The sequence below is a fragment of the Cynocephalus volans genome, chromosome 6 (genome assembly GCF_027409185.1).
Source record: "Cynocephalus volans isolate mCynVol1 chromosome 6, mCynVol1.pri, whole genome shotgun sequence".
Classification (NCBI taxonomy): Eukaryota; Metazoa; Chordata; class Mammalia; order Dermoptera; family Cynocephalidae; genus Cynocephalus; species Cynocephalus volans.
The window spans coordinates 7,082,276-7,098,791 of NC_084465.1; positions in this window are offsets into that span (position 1 = coordinate 7,082,276).

Consider the following 16,516-nt stretch of genomic DNA (forward strand, 5'->3'; position numbering starts at 1 on the left):
TCCCACACTGTCTTCTCTCCTCAGACTTCCCAAATCTTCCCCATCCTCCCTCTCAGGTGGTGCTTTTGTTCCCGATTTCACTGAGGAAATGGCAGCAGTCCGAAGAGGACCCGAGCAAGCCCCCGCAGCTGCACCTGCCACCCACCTGCTTCTGGCCCATATTCAGTCTCTTCTTTCTCTTCTCTGCCAGGTCATCCCAAGAGACTGATTTAATGGGTCTGGGGTGTGCCCTGGGCATGGTGATTTTTGAATGACCCCCGGACGATTCTCCCACACACCCAAAGTTGGAACCTGCTGCTGCAGATGAATGACCCACGCTCCTGCCTCTGGCTTACTAAGGAGACTGTCACTGCTGTCGTCTTCTACCTCCTACTGTCATCAACTTCTTCCTCTACTGGCTCTTTCTCATCAGCTTGCAAACATGCCATTAATTCCCCCATGTTAGAGAAACCTTTTCAAGCCCATTTCTCCCTCCCTGCTTTTCTCCCGTCCTACTTTTCTACTTCCCTTGACAACACAACTTCTCTAAGGGTGGCCTGTCCTTGCTGTCTATAAGCCCTCTCCTCTCATTTGCTCTTCAGGAATCACAGACTCATCAACGCTGTTATTATCAGGGTCACCGATGGCCTCCTCATTGCTACAGCTGATGGCCAGTCCTCAGTCTTTAACTTACTTGGCTCCAGGCGACATGTGACACAATTGATCACTCCCTTCTCCCCAATGTTTCTTGTAGAACTGGTTTCCAGGAAGCTACGTTCTTCTGGTTTTCCTCCTAACTCCTGGGGGCTCCTTATCAGCCTCCTTTCCTGGCTTTTGCTTATATCCAGCCCCTTCGTGTTGAAATGCCGTGAGGTTCAGGTTGGACTTCGTCTCTTTTGATGTTCATTCCCTTGGTGAGCTCATCCAGTCTCGTGGCATATAATACTATCTGAACGTTGACTGGTAAATGTATATTTCCAGTCTAAACTCCAGCCTCCTGCATCTAAATGCAACTTGACGTCTCTTGAATGTCTAATAAGCATCTCAAACTTATCCTCCCCACCTGCCCCATGTTCAGTAAATGGCAGCTCCATATTTCCAGCTGGGATCAGGCCAAATCCCCGGAACCATCCTACCTTCTGTCTTTCTCTCACATCCATGGCCAATCTGAAAGCAAATCCCATTGATTCTACTTTTAAAATACACTCAGATCCCAGCCATTTCTCACCATCTCTATTACTACCTTTTATTCAAACTATTGTCTACTCTCTGAGTGATGGCAATAGCTTCCTGCCGGGTCTCCCTGCTTTGGCCTTTACCATCTACACTCAGCTGGACTGGTCCAGTTACATGTAGATCAGGTCATGTCTATCCTTGCTTAAAATCCTCCAGTGGGGGCCGGCCTCATGGCTCACTCGGGAGAGTGCGGTGCTGTTAGCGCCAAGGCCACGAGTTCAGATCCTGTATAGGGATGGCCGGTGCGCTCACTGGCTGAGCGTGGTGCAGACAACACCGTGCCAAGGGTTACAATCCCCTTACCAGTCAGAAAGAAAAAAAAAAAATCCTCCAGTGGCTTCCCATCTGATTCAGAGTAAAGAATAAAGTCCTTAACACAGTCTATAAGACCCTGCACCATCCCTTGTCTTCACCACCCCATACACACCAGGGCCATTTTCTCTCTGACTTCATAGCTCTGCAGCCCCATTGAGTTCCTCTAACATGCCAGGCCCTGAAAACCCAGTGACTTTGTATGTGGCACCCCTTCTCTCCCATATCAAGCTTTTCAGCTCCCTTCCTTGCTTTATTTTTTGTAATTAAACTTTTTATTTGGGAATAATTGTAGATTCACAGTTATAAGAAATAATACAGCAAGATCCTGTGTACCTTTTATCCAGTTTTCCCCAATGATAACATCTTGCAAAACTATAATATAATACCACAACCAGGATATTAACAATTCAGTTGTATTAATTTCCTGTGGCTGCTGAAACAAATTACCACAAACAGAGTGGCTGAAAACAATACAAATATATTCTCTTGTAGTTCTGGAAGTCAAAGTCCCTAAATTGGGGGAAAGAGGAATGGGTAAAGCGTCACAAAAATCAACTACAATGTATATTGAGAAGTTAAAATTTAAAAAAAGTAAATAAAATAAACAAAGTCCCTAAATCAAGGTACAGGCAGGGCTGTGTCTCCTCTGGAAGCTCTAGGGGAAAATCTATTCTTTGTCTTTTCCAGCTTCTGGTGGCTGATCCAACCGAACTTTCTGTGCTGCATATTCACATCGCCTTTTCATGTGTGTGTGTGTGTGTGTGTGTGTGTGTGTGTGTGTGTGTGTGTGTGAGAGAGAGAGAGAGAGAGAGAGAGAGAGAGAGAGAGAGAGAAACCCTTCTCTTCCTCACTATTTATTTTTATTTTTTGGTGGCTGGCTGGTACAGGGATAAAAACCCTTGACCTTGGTGTTACCAACACCACGCTCTAACTAAGCAAGCTAACCAGCCAGCTCTCTCTGCCTCACTCTTATAAGGACACTTTTGATGGCATTTAGGGCCACCTGGATAATCCAGGATAATCTCCTGTCTAGATCCTTAACTTAATTACATTTGCAAGACCTTTTCTCCAGATAAGGTAACATTTCCAGGTTCTGGGCATTGGGATGTGGACGTATCTTCGGGAGCCGTGATCAGCCTGGCACCACCTCGGGACCTCGTCCTGCTGTCCTTCACAGCCAGACCCCTCCCCTTCCATCTCCACCTTCTCCTCCACTCCTGCCAACCACTAATCTGTTCTCCATCTCTGTAAGTTTGCCATTTCAAGAACGTTTTGTAAATGGAATTATGCAGTATGTCACATTTTGAGATTAGCTTTCCCCCCCTCAGATTGGCTTTTTTCACACTTCTAATTAACTCAAAAAATTGAAATAATTTTTCACTTATTTTGAGGTTCCCCTGTGCAGTTGTGTGTGTCAACAGCTCGTTCCTTTTTATCGCTTAGTAGTATTCCATAGTGTAGATTACAACCATCAAAGGACGCTTGGGCTGTTTCTAGATTTTGGCTATTTTGGATAAAGCTGCTGTGAACATTTGTATGTAGGATTTGGGTGAACAGGAGTTTTCACTTCTCTGGGATAAATGCCCAAGACTGCAATTTCTGAGTTAAGTGCACGTTTAGTTTTGTAAGAAACCGCCACACTGTTCTCCAAAGTGCTGCAGCAACATGCGCTCGCACCAGCGATGCACGAGACCCAGTTTATCCACGTCCTCGCTGTGTCTGCTGTTTCTATTGCAGACATTCTGGTACGTGTGTAGTGTAATAGTGACTGTACTTGTACATTTTCTTTTGCTGACAACAGAATACCCCAAATTGGATAATTTATAAAGAAACAAAATTTATTTCTTATGGTTTTGGAAGCTAGGAAGTCAAGGGCATGGCTCAGCATCTGGTGAGGACCTTCGTCTTGGTGGGGACTCCCTGTAGAGTCCAATGGCGATGCGGGTATCACATAGCCAGGGCTGAGCAAGAGCACTTGTTAACACGCTCACCTGCTCGCCTGATAGAGCCACCAGTTTATACCCGCGATAACCCATTAACCCATTAATGGAGTAATCCATTCATAGGGACATGGCCCTTGGGATTTAATTACCTCCTAAAGATACCACCTTTCAAATGCTATAGTCAAATTTCCCATCCTCTTCACGCTGTTACAATGGGGATGAAGTTCCTACGTGAATGTGGGGGGACATTCAAACCACAGCAGCTCCTGGTGCTGCACATGCTTTCATGGACTTACTTGCCATCTGTATGTCCTATTTGGTGAAGTGTCTGTTCATGTCTTTTGCTTATTTTCTAATTTGATTATTTGTGGGCTTCTTTTTTTTTTTTTTACCTGAGTTTTAAGAGTTCTTTGTATATTCTAAATACTAGCCATCTGTCTGATATGTGGTTTACCCATATTTTCTCCTATTCTAGATGTTTATTCTTCATTCTCTTTCACAAAGAAAAAGTCTTCACCGAGCAAAAGTTTTTTATTTTGATGAAGTCTAATTCATCAATGCTTCCTTTTATGGGTTGTGCTTTTGATGTCAAGTCTAAGAATTCTTTACCTACCCCTAGAATGCAAAGATTTTCTCTTATTTTTTTCCTAAGAGTTTCATGGTTTTATCTTTTGCATTTAAGTCTGTGATCCACTTTGAGTTATTTTTTATGTAAGGTGTGACAGTTAGGTGTTTTGTTTTGTTTTGCCTCTGGGTGTCTAGTTGTTCCGGCACCATTTGTTGAAAGGCTGTCTTTCCTCCACTGAATTGCTTTTGAACCTTTGTCAAAAATCAGGGGGGCACATTCGTGTGGGTCTATTTCTGGGTTCTCTGTTCTGTTCCATTCATCTATGTCTATCCCTCTGCCAATACCACTTTGTCATGATTACCATAGCTACGTAATAAGCCTTAACATGGGGTAGAGTGATTCCTCACACTTTATTCTTTTATTTCAAAAATGTGTTAGGTATTCTAGTTCCTCTCCTTTTTATATAACTTTCAGAATAAGCTTTTCTTTACCTACAGAAACACTTGATAGGAACTGAGTTAAACTTTTATGTCAACTTTGGGAGAATTGACATCTTCACTATGTTGAATCTTCCAGACTATCAACTTGCTATGTCTCCCCATTTATTTAGGTTTTCTTTGACTTCTTTCATCAGTGTTGTATAGTTTTCAGCAAATTAGACCTGTAAATTTTCTGTCAGATTTGCACCATTTCCATTTTATTGAGCAATTGTAAATGGTATTGTATTTTAAGTTTCAGTGTCCACTTGGTCATTGTTGGTATATAGAAATAAAATTGATTTTTTTGTGCTTTTATATCCCATGGGCTTGCTGAGCTGAGTTCTAGGAAGTTTTTAGTAGACTTATTGGGATTTTTCTATATAGACAATCATGTCATTTGCAAATAGGGATACTTGTATTTCTTCTTTATGATCTCTGTCTCTTATTTCTTTTTCTTGCCTTGTTGCACTGGCTAGAACTTCCAGCAATATGTTGAATAAGAGTGGTGAAAATAGGGCTGGCTGGTGAGCTTGGCTGGTTAGAGCATGGTGCTGATAATACCAAGGTCTGGGGTTGGATCCCTGTACTGGCCAGCCGCCAAAGAAAAAAGAGTGGTGAAAGTAGACATTCTTGCTTTTTCTCAATTTTAGGGGGAAAGCACCCAGTCTTTCACTATTAAGTGTGATGTCAGCTTAAGGTGTTTTGTAGATGCTCTCTATCAGGTTGAGGAAGACCTCCTCTTTTCCTATTTTTCTGAGAGTTTTTATCATGAATGGGTGTTGAATTTTGCAGAACATGTTTCCTGCATCGATCGATGTGATCGCATGATTTTTATTCTTTAGCCTGTTGATATGGTAGATTACCTTGATTGATGTTTGAATATTGACCTAGTCCTGCATGCCTGGAATGAACACCCCACGTATTTTCTTATTTCTCTCTCCTGTTATCTGTCTCCCCCACTTGGACTGTAAGTTCCAAGTGGGCAGAAACATTGTGGTTCATTTTGTTTGCTGCTGTATCCCAGTGCCTAAAGCAGTGCTGGCATACACTGAGGACTCAGCAGGAAGACTTATTTGATGAATGAATGAAAGAACAGAGGAGAAGTGAAGGAAATCTCAAGATTATGGTGAGAGGAGATTGCAGGATGACAGCTGGGGGCAGCCAATTCAGGTTAGCACAGGTGAGTAGCTCTAGGAGAGCCTTTTGAATCAGAGTGCCTTGAGAAGAGATTAGATAGTCAGCAGAGAGTTTGGGGATGATCTGATGATGATTACATTAGAAACTAAGCAAATAAACATTTTTTTAAGAAGATAATTATTACTGTGGTACATCCATACAATAGAATTATATTCTGGGCTAAAAACAAATGAGCTACTAAGCTACAAAAACACATGGAGGAAACTTACATGCATATCGCTGAGTATAAAAAGACAATCTGAAAAGGATACATACTATAAGATTCCAACTGTATGACATTCTGGAAGGCAAAGCTATGGAGACAGTATAAAATCAGTGCTTGCCAGAGATTCAGAGGAGGGATGAACAGGAGGAGCACTGAGGATCTTTAGGGCAGTGAACTATTTTGTATGATGCCATAATGATGGGTACCTATCACTGTACATTTGCCAAAACCAGTAGAATGTTGAACAGTAACAGTGAACCCTACTGTGAACTCTGCAGTTTGGATGATAATAATGTGTCAGTGTAGGTTCTTTGATTGATAGTGGGACATGTTGATAGTGGGGAAGGCTGTGCATGTGTCGGGGGCAGAAGGTTTATGCAAATCTCTGTACTTTCTGCTCAGTTTTGCTGTGAACCTAAAAATGTTCTGAAAAACAAAGTCTATATTTTAAAAAAGTAATTATTAACTCTAGGGAAAACAAGGATCATTCAGGAAAGGAAGAGCGCTCAGTTTACTATCTGGTTCAGCAAGGGGTTAAATCCAGGTTCTGTGAGGCTTGAAGCTTATACGATTGGGGAGGGGACTGTTTAAGAAAAGAAAAACACTAAATCAGAGATAAATCTGATTTAATCTCAGAGCATTTTCTGGAATTTCTGTCCTTTCCCCATCTTAATGTCCTGACCTATGGGAATGTTCGGGGGACAATGAGAAGTAGGGGGTGGAAGGTGCTGAAAGTCTTCAGGAACAAGGGCTCCGGAGCTCTGAGAGCTACAGCAGCCACAAGAGAGAGCAAAAGCAGACCTTTGCGGGCACCCTCAGCCCAGGACGAAGCTCAGACCGCTCAGCAAGCATTCCAGAGCCTTCGCCTCACGCTTGTCCTTTGTAGCTGGTGGCCTTGGTTCTCACTCCACCCGGCGACTGGCTGGTGCATGTCCACAGCACGCCACACACCGTCACACCTGTGGTAGCAGCTGAGCCTGCTCCTCACTGGGCAGGCCCTCTCCTCCCCTGGTTGCCCATCTGCAGTGACTCGAGAGCCCCTCCAGACTCAGCACCAAAGCGGCCTCTCTGTGAATTATCCCCCCACCTCCAACTCCCAGCCCCTTCCCAGAGGCTGCCCGCTGGGGTGGGAAGCAGTGTGGTGGCACACGAGATTTGAATCCCAGCTCTGCCATGTGCTGGTCACGTGGTCTCGGACATGCCACCCGGCCTCCCTGGGCTTTGTGGTTCAGCATCTGTGAATGTGAATATTAATGACCATCCTGCAGAGCATTGGGAAGACCAAACCTCCCGGGATAGGGCCGGGCACATGGTGGGCGAATAAACACGTCTTTCCTTCTTTCTTCTTGTATTTAAAAATTTTTTGTTTTTAAAAATTGGGGTAAAATACACATAAAATACACCATCTTAACCATTTTTACTGTGCAATTCGGCAGCATTAAGCACATTCACATTGTTGACAGTCATCACCACCAGCCGTCCACAGAACCTTCTCGTCTTGCAGAACTGAAACTTTGTCCCCATTACACACTCACTCCCTTTCCCCTCCCCCAGCCCCTGGCACCCCCAGTCCACTTTCTGTCTCCTCTGGCATTTGGACTGGCTTGCGTGACTGCACCTAGCCCCTTCTGCCTGGTGTCATCAGCTGTTCACACGTGTTAACCCCCATGTGGTCAGGAGGTGTCTCATTCATACCCGCCCCAGCAGCGTGTCTCACACAGTAACAGAAGGGAACCGGGGAAATGAGCAGAGCAAGGGTCCCACATGGCTCAAGGTCAAAGACACACAGCTTTGTCTCTGATTTTACATGGCAGGTGCTCGGAATATATCGAAAGTCTAAGTGACGATACAGGTGATTTTTGAAAATTTGTACTTATTTTTTGAATGGGTAAATTATTCTAAATTCAAAAGCTACACAAGAATACACAGTGGAAAGCAAGCCTCCCTCCCACGCTGTCCTCCAGCACCCTCACCGGAGGCAACCCCTATGGCTGGTTTCTCTTGTATCCTTGCAGAGGGCTCTGTGTGGGCACATGCGTGCGCTTTACACACTGCTCTGTACGCCTTGCTTTTTTTTCCACTCAACATGTCTTTAAAATCCTTCCAGATCCGTATATAGACAGCTTCCCCATTGTGTGATGGCATTCACTGAATGATGTAACTATCCCCTCACCTAAACAGGTGCTGCCAGATTTATAACCTCTGGCACCTGTTGATGAACATTTAGGCCGTTCCCAATTCTTTCTACACAAGCAGTGCTGCAGTAACTACCTTGATACTCACGGATGGCTGAGTTTCCCCTGCAGCTCTAGCCCAGTCTGACTCCTGCCCGGTCTCCCCAGTCCTCCCAGGTCTCCCCTGTGGCCCCTCTGCAGCCACGGCCTACCTGCTTGAATCTTCCTCTTACTCCATGCCAGCCACCATGCTGGGCCCCGGGGTGTCCAGGCTGATGGCCCCTCACCGAGTCACGGTCCAGAGGGAGACAAGGTGTTAAGCACTGGGGTAGAGACCTGCTGCTCCAACTTCACGACCCTCCCCGCCCACCTGGGAAACCCTAGAGAAGGGCCATCAGCTTCACCCTTTATATCTTTGTCTCTGGTCAAGTCACCCTGGGTGGCTTCCTCTTCCAATATGAGTGAGAGGAGGAGAAAGGGAGGCCACAGGGGGAGGGCACAAGGTCAGAGGGGGTGGACTGCCAATCTGGCCACTCTGCCCCCCTCCCCTGGGCCAGGCCTGCTGTCTGATGCTGCTGTGACCATCTACCTGCCCCCCACCCAGTGTCCTGGCTGCCTGCTCTCCTTCTGGGGCCCCCTCTGCCAGCCCCCCACCCCAATGTTAGGAATGGGCCATCTCGCCACCCTCCCCTCTTTCAAAACTAATGACCTGTCCCATCAGAAGGGCTTTGCAAGGCTTATTCTGCCAAGTTACCAGCTGGTGATGGTGGGAGGGGAGACGATAGAGGTGGATACTGCCTCTAAATAGACCTTCTCAGCCTGGAGGAATGAAGCTCTGGGTCCTGGGAAGCCTTTCAAGCCCCCTCAAATCCCATGACTTCGAGGGCCTCCATCTCTCCCCGTTCACTCCACCTCTGCCTTCCCTGAGACTCTACACCCACGTGCTGCCTGCAGCCCTTCGTTTCTTTGGGTTTATATGGCACTGCACCTCCAGAGATCCCTTGTTCAAACGTAGATGTTCCTAGGAAGGGCAGCAGGGTTGTTGGCACGGGCCCCAATCCCTTCATGAAAATAAGCACAGGAATCAGTTTTGATTAAGGGCACTAAGTAAGCAAATTTGGGTAAAAAGTCCGTAGTGGGTCCTCTGAGTAGCCAGGGGTATGAGGGTTCTCTGGGGAAGGGTCCCGAAAATAGAAACACAGGTGCTGGGGGGAGGGAGGGGAAGAGCTGAGCATGTCTTCCCAGGGGGAGCTGGAGAGAATTTCTGTCCTGTTTGATGTCGACATGTTTTTAAAGGGGTGTGAAAGCAGCATGATTCATAACAGCCTAAGGTGAAAGGCAGAAGCAACCCGAATGTCCCTCCACAGATGAATGGATAAGCAAAATGTGGTGTATGCACACAATGGAATATTACTCAGCCTTAAAAAGGAAGGAAATTCTGACACATGCTACAGCATGGGTGAACCCTGAGGACCCTATGCTAAGTGGAAGGAGCCCGTCACAAAAGAACAAATACTGTATGATTCTGTTTCTAGGGGGTCCCTGGGGGTCCCTAGAATGATCGAATTCAGAGACAGAAATAGAATAGTGATTGCCAGGGCATGGGGGGAGAGGACCAGGGAGCGGTTGTTTAAGGACGCAGAGCTCCAGTCTGGGATGATGAAAAGCGCTCTGGGCACACGACGATGTGAATGGACTTCACACTGCTGACCTGCACACCTGAGAACAGTGAGGACGGCAAATACAGCAATGTTATGTTGTGTGCATTTCATCACGATTAAAATTTGCATACGATAAAACATAACGAATTTAAAAAAGGAGAGGTGGGAAGAGCTCCGTGTCAGCATGTGGGCCCGCCCATCACAGGGACAGCACAGACCGAGGCAGCGCTCAGAGCCCAGACCTTACAATGCCTGTGCTGTGAGGGGCCTGGCCTGGGCTGGGGGTGGCCAGGCATAGGGGCAGAGGCAAGAACCCGAGGGGGCAGGACAGGACTTTGACCTTGGTGCTACCACAGCTCCCTGCCGTCTGCCTGCCTCCTACAGGGGCTGCCAGCCCCCTTGACCCCGATGCTTGGCAGGCTTATGCTCTGTGCCTGCCGGCTGCTCGAGGTGGCCAGCTGCCACCTGCTCTGGCCCTTGCCTGAGCTCTCGGGGGCTCATACATTCGGCAGGTAGCAGTTGTGTCTTCACTGTGTGCCAGGCACACACTGCCAGGGTCTGGTGGTGTGATGTGGGACTCGTGGAAGAGCCCAGGGAGGAACCAGAGCCGGGCCCATCTGGCTGAAGTGGGGAGAGGGCTTCTCCAGGCTGCCATGGTCCTTTCAGGGACCCGAGGAAAGTTCCAGCAGTGCATGCCCTGAAAGGGTCAGCTGTGATAAGTGCTAAGTGCTAAGTGCACAGAAGCTGGAGGGCTGTCACCAGTGAGAGCCTGGCCCTGAAGCTGGACAGCTGGCCGGGAACCAAAGCCTCCCCCCGTCCCCCCAGCCCCCAAGGTGTGTGCGCGTGTGTGATCCTAGGGTGGGTAACGTTTGCGACCACACGGGATGCTCTGACTGTGGATCTGCGTGTGTGTGTGCACACCTGTGTGTGTGCATGTGTGTACCACGTGTGTGCGTGTGTGTGATCCTGGCACAGGCAATGTGTCTGGCCACACAGGATGCTCTGACTGTGTGTGTGAATCTGGGCGTGCAGATGCATGTGCAGACCTAAGACACGCCTGTGCACAGGCCGAAGATGACAGTGGGGCTCCGAGGTGGCGATCGCACCGACGGTGGATGGGACGACGCTTCCTGCTCCGATCCCTAACTCATTATTAAGCTCCTGGCTCTTTGCAGACGCTCCCTGCGCCTCCCCCGCTCCGGGCTGCAGCGGCGCAGGCGCCGGGCCGAGCCGAGCGCCGAGCGGGGAGCGGGCGGCCGCGCTCTGGGCTGGGGTCCCGGGGGAGCAGGTGAGCGACCCGCGCCGCGCGGCCCCCACGGCCCTTGGCAAAGACGCCGCCTGGCCGCGCTGCGCCGGCGCCCCCGCCTTCCCTGCCTGGCAGTACCCGCCTCGCCCCTGCTGGCATCCCCCTCCTCCCCCTGCCTGGCATCCCTCCTCCCCCTGCCTGGCATCCCTTCTCCTCTCTGCCTGGCATCTCCCCCTTCTCCCTCCTGTCTGGCATCCCTCTTCCCCTGCCTGGCATCCCTCCTCCCCTGCCTGGCATCCCTCCTCCTCCCCCCTGTCTGGCATCCCCCTCCTTCCCCCTGCCTGGCATCTCCCTTCTTATCTCTTGCCTGGCACCTTCCTCTCACCTGGCATCCCCCCTCCTCCCTACCTGGCATCTTCCTCCCCTCGTCCTTTCCTGATGTCTCCCCCCACTTTCGACTCATCCTCTTCCCTGCCTGGCACCTCCCCCCACCCCACCCCGCCCTGGTACCTCTTTTTCCTGCCCCTTTCTTGCACCTCTTTCCATCCAGCCCCCTCTGTGACACCTCCTCCTGCTCATCCTTGCCTGGCATCTTCCCCTCTCCCCCTACCTGGTACCTTCCCACTCTCCCTCCACCTGCTTTCCCCTCCTTCCCCTTGTCTGGCACCCTCCTGCCTGGCACCTTCCTTTCCTCTCCCCTGTCTGGCACCACCCTCCTCCCCATTGCCTGTCACCTCTCCCTGCCTAGCACTTTTCCAACCTGCTGCTGCCTGGCACCCTCTCCCTCCTGCTCCCCCTGTCTGGCACCTCCCCTCCTTCCCTTGCCTGGCACCTTCCCACCTTCCCCCTGCCTGGCACCCTTTCCTTCCTGCTCCCCCTGCCTGGCACCTCCCCTCCTTCCCCTGCTTGGCACCTTCCCACCTTCCCCCTGCCTGGCACCCTCTCCCTCCTTCCCCTGCCTGGCACCTTACCTGTCTCCCTTTGGCATCCTCCTCCCTGGACACCTCTCTCCCATTCAGGTTGTCCCTCTGTCCCCCACCTTCCTGCAGAGCACCTCCCCCCACCCCTGGGCTGGTAACTCTTCCCCTATTGGCATCTCCCGCCAGCTCCCCTGGTCCCTGCTCCCACCAGCCGCCCCTCACCATCCTCAGCACATCCCTCTCTCCAGCTCCCCCATACCCTTTCCTTCTCACCCTTCTCAGAGTTGACCCTTGCCCAACACCACCTTTTGCCCACATGGCTCCCTGTGACTCTGAACCACTCTCAAGCCCCGCCCCCACCTAGGCACTGCCCTCTCCATAGCCCCCCACCCCCGACTGTCTGCAGGGAACTTCAGGGTAGAAGTTGGTCCTGACCCCATGACCGCAGCCAGAAGCCTTCCTGCTCTTCCAGAGGAGAGGGAGGCGGGTGCAGGCTAAGCAGGAGGGCTGTGCACGCAGGAGGCGCCCAGTGCCAGCCGCTGACTATCTGCCTGCCGCCTCGGGCTCCAGAGGTCACCCAGTTACCATCCTGGCCTGACGTCTCACCTTCACCTCCAATGCCCAGCTCTGTCCCTCTGTGTATTGCCATGTCCCAAAACTTGCCTTTCCAGGTCAGGGCTTGGTTCCACCAGGGGTCTCTGCTCTTGTCTTTCTAGTTCTTTGCCCTGCAGGACCCTTGGGCAGGTCTCTGTCGGCTTCTGGCACACACTGCTCCCACCCCATCCTTGTGCCACGCAGTCCAGGCTGGCCCTCGCCAGCCGCCTTAGTCCTGGTCCCCTCCTGTCTTCCTCCTCACACCTCCTTTCTGGGGAGTTTGGCTTCTTCACCAGCCTCCGAGGCCCCTTTGAGTCTGGCTTGGGGGCTCAGGGTCTGGCCCATCCCTCCCACCACCCTCTCCTTTCAGATCCTCCACAGGATGGCCCTTGGTGCTGCAGGCACGGTGGGCTCTGGGCCCAGGCACCGAGGGGGCACTGGATGACTCTCCAGTCCCAGGACCCTGCCATCTATGACTCCAGGCCTTCAGCACCTACCCACCGTGGTACAGGTAGGCGCTTTCTCCCCCGCCAGCCCAGGACCTGGAGCTCACGCCCCATGGCCTCCTTCTGGTGCTTACACTGCCAGCTGGACTCCTGAGTGCCCAGGGCAGTGCCTCTTCTCAGCCCTCCCACAACCGGAGCCTTCTCCCCGACCCTGCTGACACCTGTCACTTAATGCCCTCCCCTCCTCCCCTGCACTACCTCTTGCTGAGTGTCCCCCTCACCTCCTGCATCCCTAGGTCCTGCCTCTCAAAGCCACTCTGAGCCAGGGACAAGCCAGTCTGAAACCAGGTTTTTGATTCATGTGGAAATGGTCTGGGGATCTGGATTGTTCCACTTTCTCCCCACCCACAGACACCCAGGCACACGCCATCTCTCCCCTCTCCTGTGTACTTGCACACACATGCACACACACACACCATGTGCTCTCAGCTTACTGAAAGGAACCTGCTGATCCCCTGGCACAACTTGGGCTCAGAAACCTATCCCTGGACATGCTGTGCAAGCCTCTAAAAGCTCTGCAGGGTCCAGGCAGCAGTTTGTTCTTGGTGGTGGTGGTGGGGGGGTGATGGTGGCCTATTGCATGGCCTGGGGGAGGGGGCATCAGCAGCCCTAGGTGGACCTTGAGCTCAAATGTGCTCTCAGGTTGTTGCACAGAAGTTGGACCCTCCTAAGTGAGAGGAGGACAGCCTGGGTAGTCCCACATCAGTCCCTCCTTGTCCAGCAGGATGCACTGAGGTTAAGGGTGGAAAAGCCACCTGCCCAAGAGCCCCACCCACCTGTGGGAAGGGGTTGGTACTGGGTCTGAAGCTGAAGTTCAGTTTGAGATCCGCCTGCCCAGCTCCACCTGTCACTCTGGTTGTCCTTACCGGTGGGAGTGGGCTATGGAGGCCTCCAGGTGTGAGGGACCCAGTCCCTGCCCTCAGGGCCCACAGCCCACTGGAGAGAGCAGACTTAGGCATTCCAGGCAGAAAGCGCCACAGATGGTGCAGGAAAGCCCTGGAAAGGTGCCAGTTGCAATGGCTTTCAAAGATGGGGTTGGGGGTAGGCCTGGTGCCGTGGGGCAAGGAGTGGGCAGACTGAGAGCACCTTCCTCACAGCCGCTTCTTCCTCAGAAGGGCAAAGAATTCACCTTCCTGCTCCCCTGGCCCCTCCAGGCCCAGGGCAAGATGGTGCCGGTGCTGGCTGCTTGGGAAGCCCGGCCTGGCCTGAGGATTAGAGCAACACCGGGTGGCAGTGAACACTTGTCACCTGGTGCTGGTCACCAAAGAAACAAGCAGGGTGAGGGCATGTCCAGCCCCACACTAGAAGCCGCAAGCCACCACCCGCAGGAGAGTCAGGGTCCCCAAATGCAGGTCCCACGCCCCTTCCCCACAACCTAACCAGCACCTTAGGTGAGGGGTGGACCTATTCCTCTGTGACGGCCGGTTTTTAACACAGATTCCCAGAGAAAACACGTGAACTGATATAGTATAAGCCTGTTCTTTCTGGGCCAGAGGGTTCTAAAGTTTGGGGGTGTCTGAGGGTGAAGGCTAGTTGAATGGGGGGGGTGGGGAGGGCTGCCAGAGAGGAGGCTGTGATCCTGGGAAGTGCGCCCACCCGAGTGGGCCCCCCACATGGTGAGTTCTTGGAAATGTGACCTATTTGGGATACACTGAGCTCAGCCCTAAAGGGGTTCCTCAGCAGCAGGGGGATGCCCTGGGCTGTTCCAGACTGCCTGAAGGAGGTGATCTCACTGAAGGGAATGACAGTGGGGGAGCGGAGGGGCAGCCTGAGAAGATTGGAGTTGGAAGCGCTGGTGACAGAGGGTACATCCAAGTGACACGTGGTCCCAGAGTGGCTGCTGGTCGTGAAGTGATTCCTGGGGAGCCAGGGACCCCAGCCCCATAGAGATGAGGCAATGAGTAGTGAGGGGCTGGTAGAAGTTTGTACGTTATTCTGGAGCAACATGAACATAAAATTGGCCTCCATTCAGCGAGCATGGCAGGCTGTGCTGGGGCACGTGCTCAGGCATCGGGATGCTGACAGGCCTGGAGCAGCAGCTGGAGGCTTGTGTGATTGCGGGTGAGTGCTTGAGTGCTGAGCGGTCAGTGGTGGAGTAACGAGCTCGAGGTGGCACTGGGAGGAGGCTGAGCTGCTGGGACGTGGAGGAGCTGGAGCCGAGCTCCTGGAATTGCGGCAGCAGAGAAGCCAGGCTGAGGCCATTGGCTGCTGCTGATGGGTGATTGGCTGAGGGACATCTTGTGGGGATCATGGCTGTGTCCCTTCCTAGTGAGTGATGTGCAGACCCTTAGTCACTCTTTTTTTTTTTTTTTTTTTTTTTTTTTGGTCTTTTTCGTGACCAGCACTCAGCCAGTGAGTGCACCGGCCATTCCTATATAGGATCCGAACCCGCAGCAGGAGCGTTGCTGCGCTCCCAGAGCCGCACTCTCCCGAGTGCACCACGGGCTCGGCCCAGACCCTTAGTCACTCTTAAGGGCCCATAAGAGAGAGCTCAGCCAGGCCCACCTTTTGGAATAACACGTTCTGTTGATTTGCTTCCCAAGCTGTGAAAGCCATTTCTTTGTGACCTAAACTTTCTCCAGGGAATCTGTTAATGTGCCTCCTGAGCAGGTGCCCCACACATACCTTCACTGGAATTTACAAACTGGGATCATCTCCCATATGAACCTTTTTTCCAGACTTAAGAACATTCTGGGGCCTGTAGTGAGGAACAATGTGCTTGAGGGAAGGGGAGAGAAGTCAAGAGAAGAAGACACAGGAAAATGTACTTACACTCCACTCCACTCTGAAAAGGGTTTGAGGTCGTTTGCAAAGGTGCATGTGGTAAGGAAATTGGGACAGAGGAAAGATAGGGTAGGGAGAATATGCTGTGGCCAAGGACAAGATTAGTGCAAAAATGCAAACCCCGAGGTCCTGAGATTCCTGCCACCAGCAGGGAAACAGGAGCAGTTACATGGTTCACACTCTCCGTAAGATAGAAATCAAACCACTTGCTCAAATCACCATGATTTCTGGCCCTAAGACCCTGAGAAATCTCTCCTGTATAATGACATAAAGGGAATACTGTGTGACAAAGTTAGGCAATGTCCTCAACAATTTCACAACAGTCTCCTAGGGCTAAGGCAGGGACCAACACAACACTGTTTAGCCATAGAAATATTGCTGATCTTGCTTAATCCAAAAATAAAATTTAGATCAACTGGAGGAATGCATTGCTACCTTCAGGAAGTACTATGTTAATATTTATGGCAACGTTTCTGATAAATATCAGGCAGCAGGAAGGTTTGCTTATTTACTGGGCAGCTGGCTGGCCCAGGGATCAAACCCTGGACCTTGGTGTTATCAGCGTGATGCTATACCAGCTGAGCTAAACCGGCCAGCCTAAAAGTTGCTTTTCAATTTATTCATTTATTTTCTTTCTTTTGCACTGGCCGATACGGTGATCCAAACCCTTGACCTTGGTGTTACAACACGACACTCTAACCAACTGAGC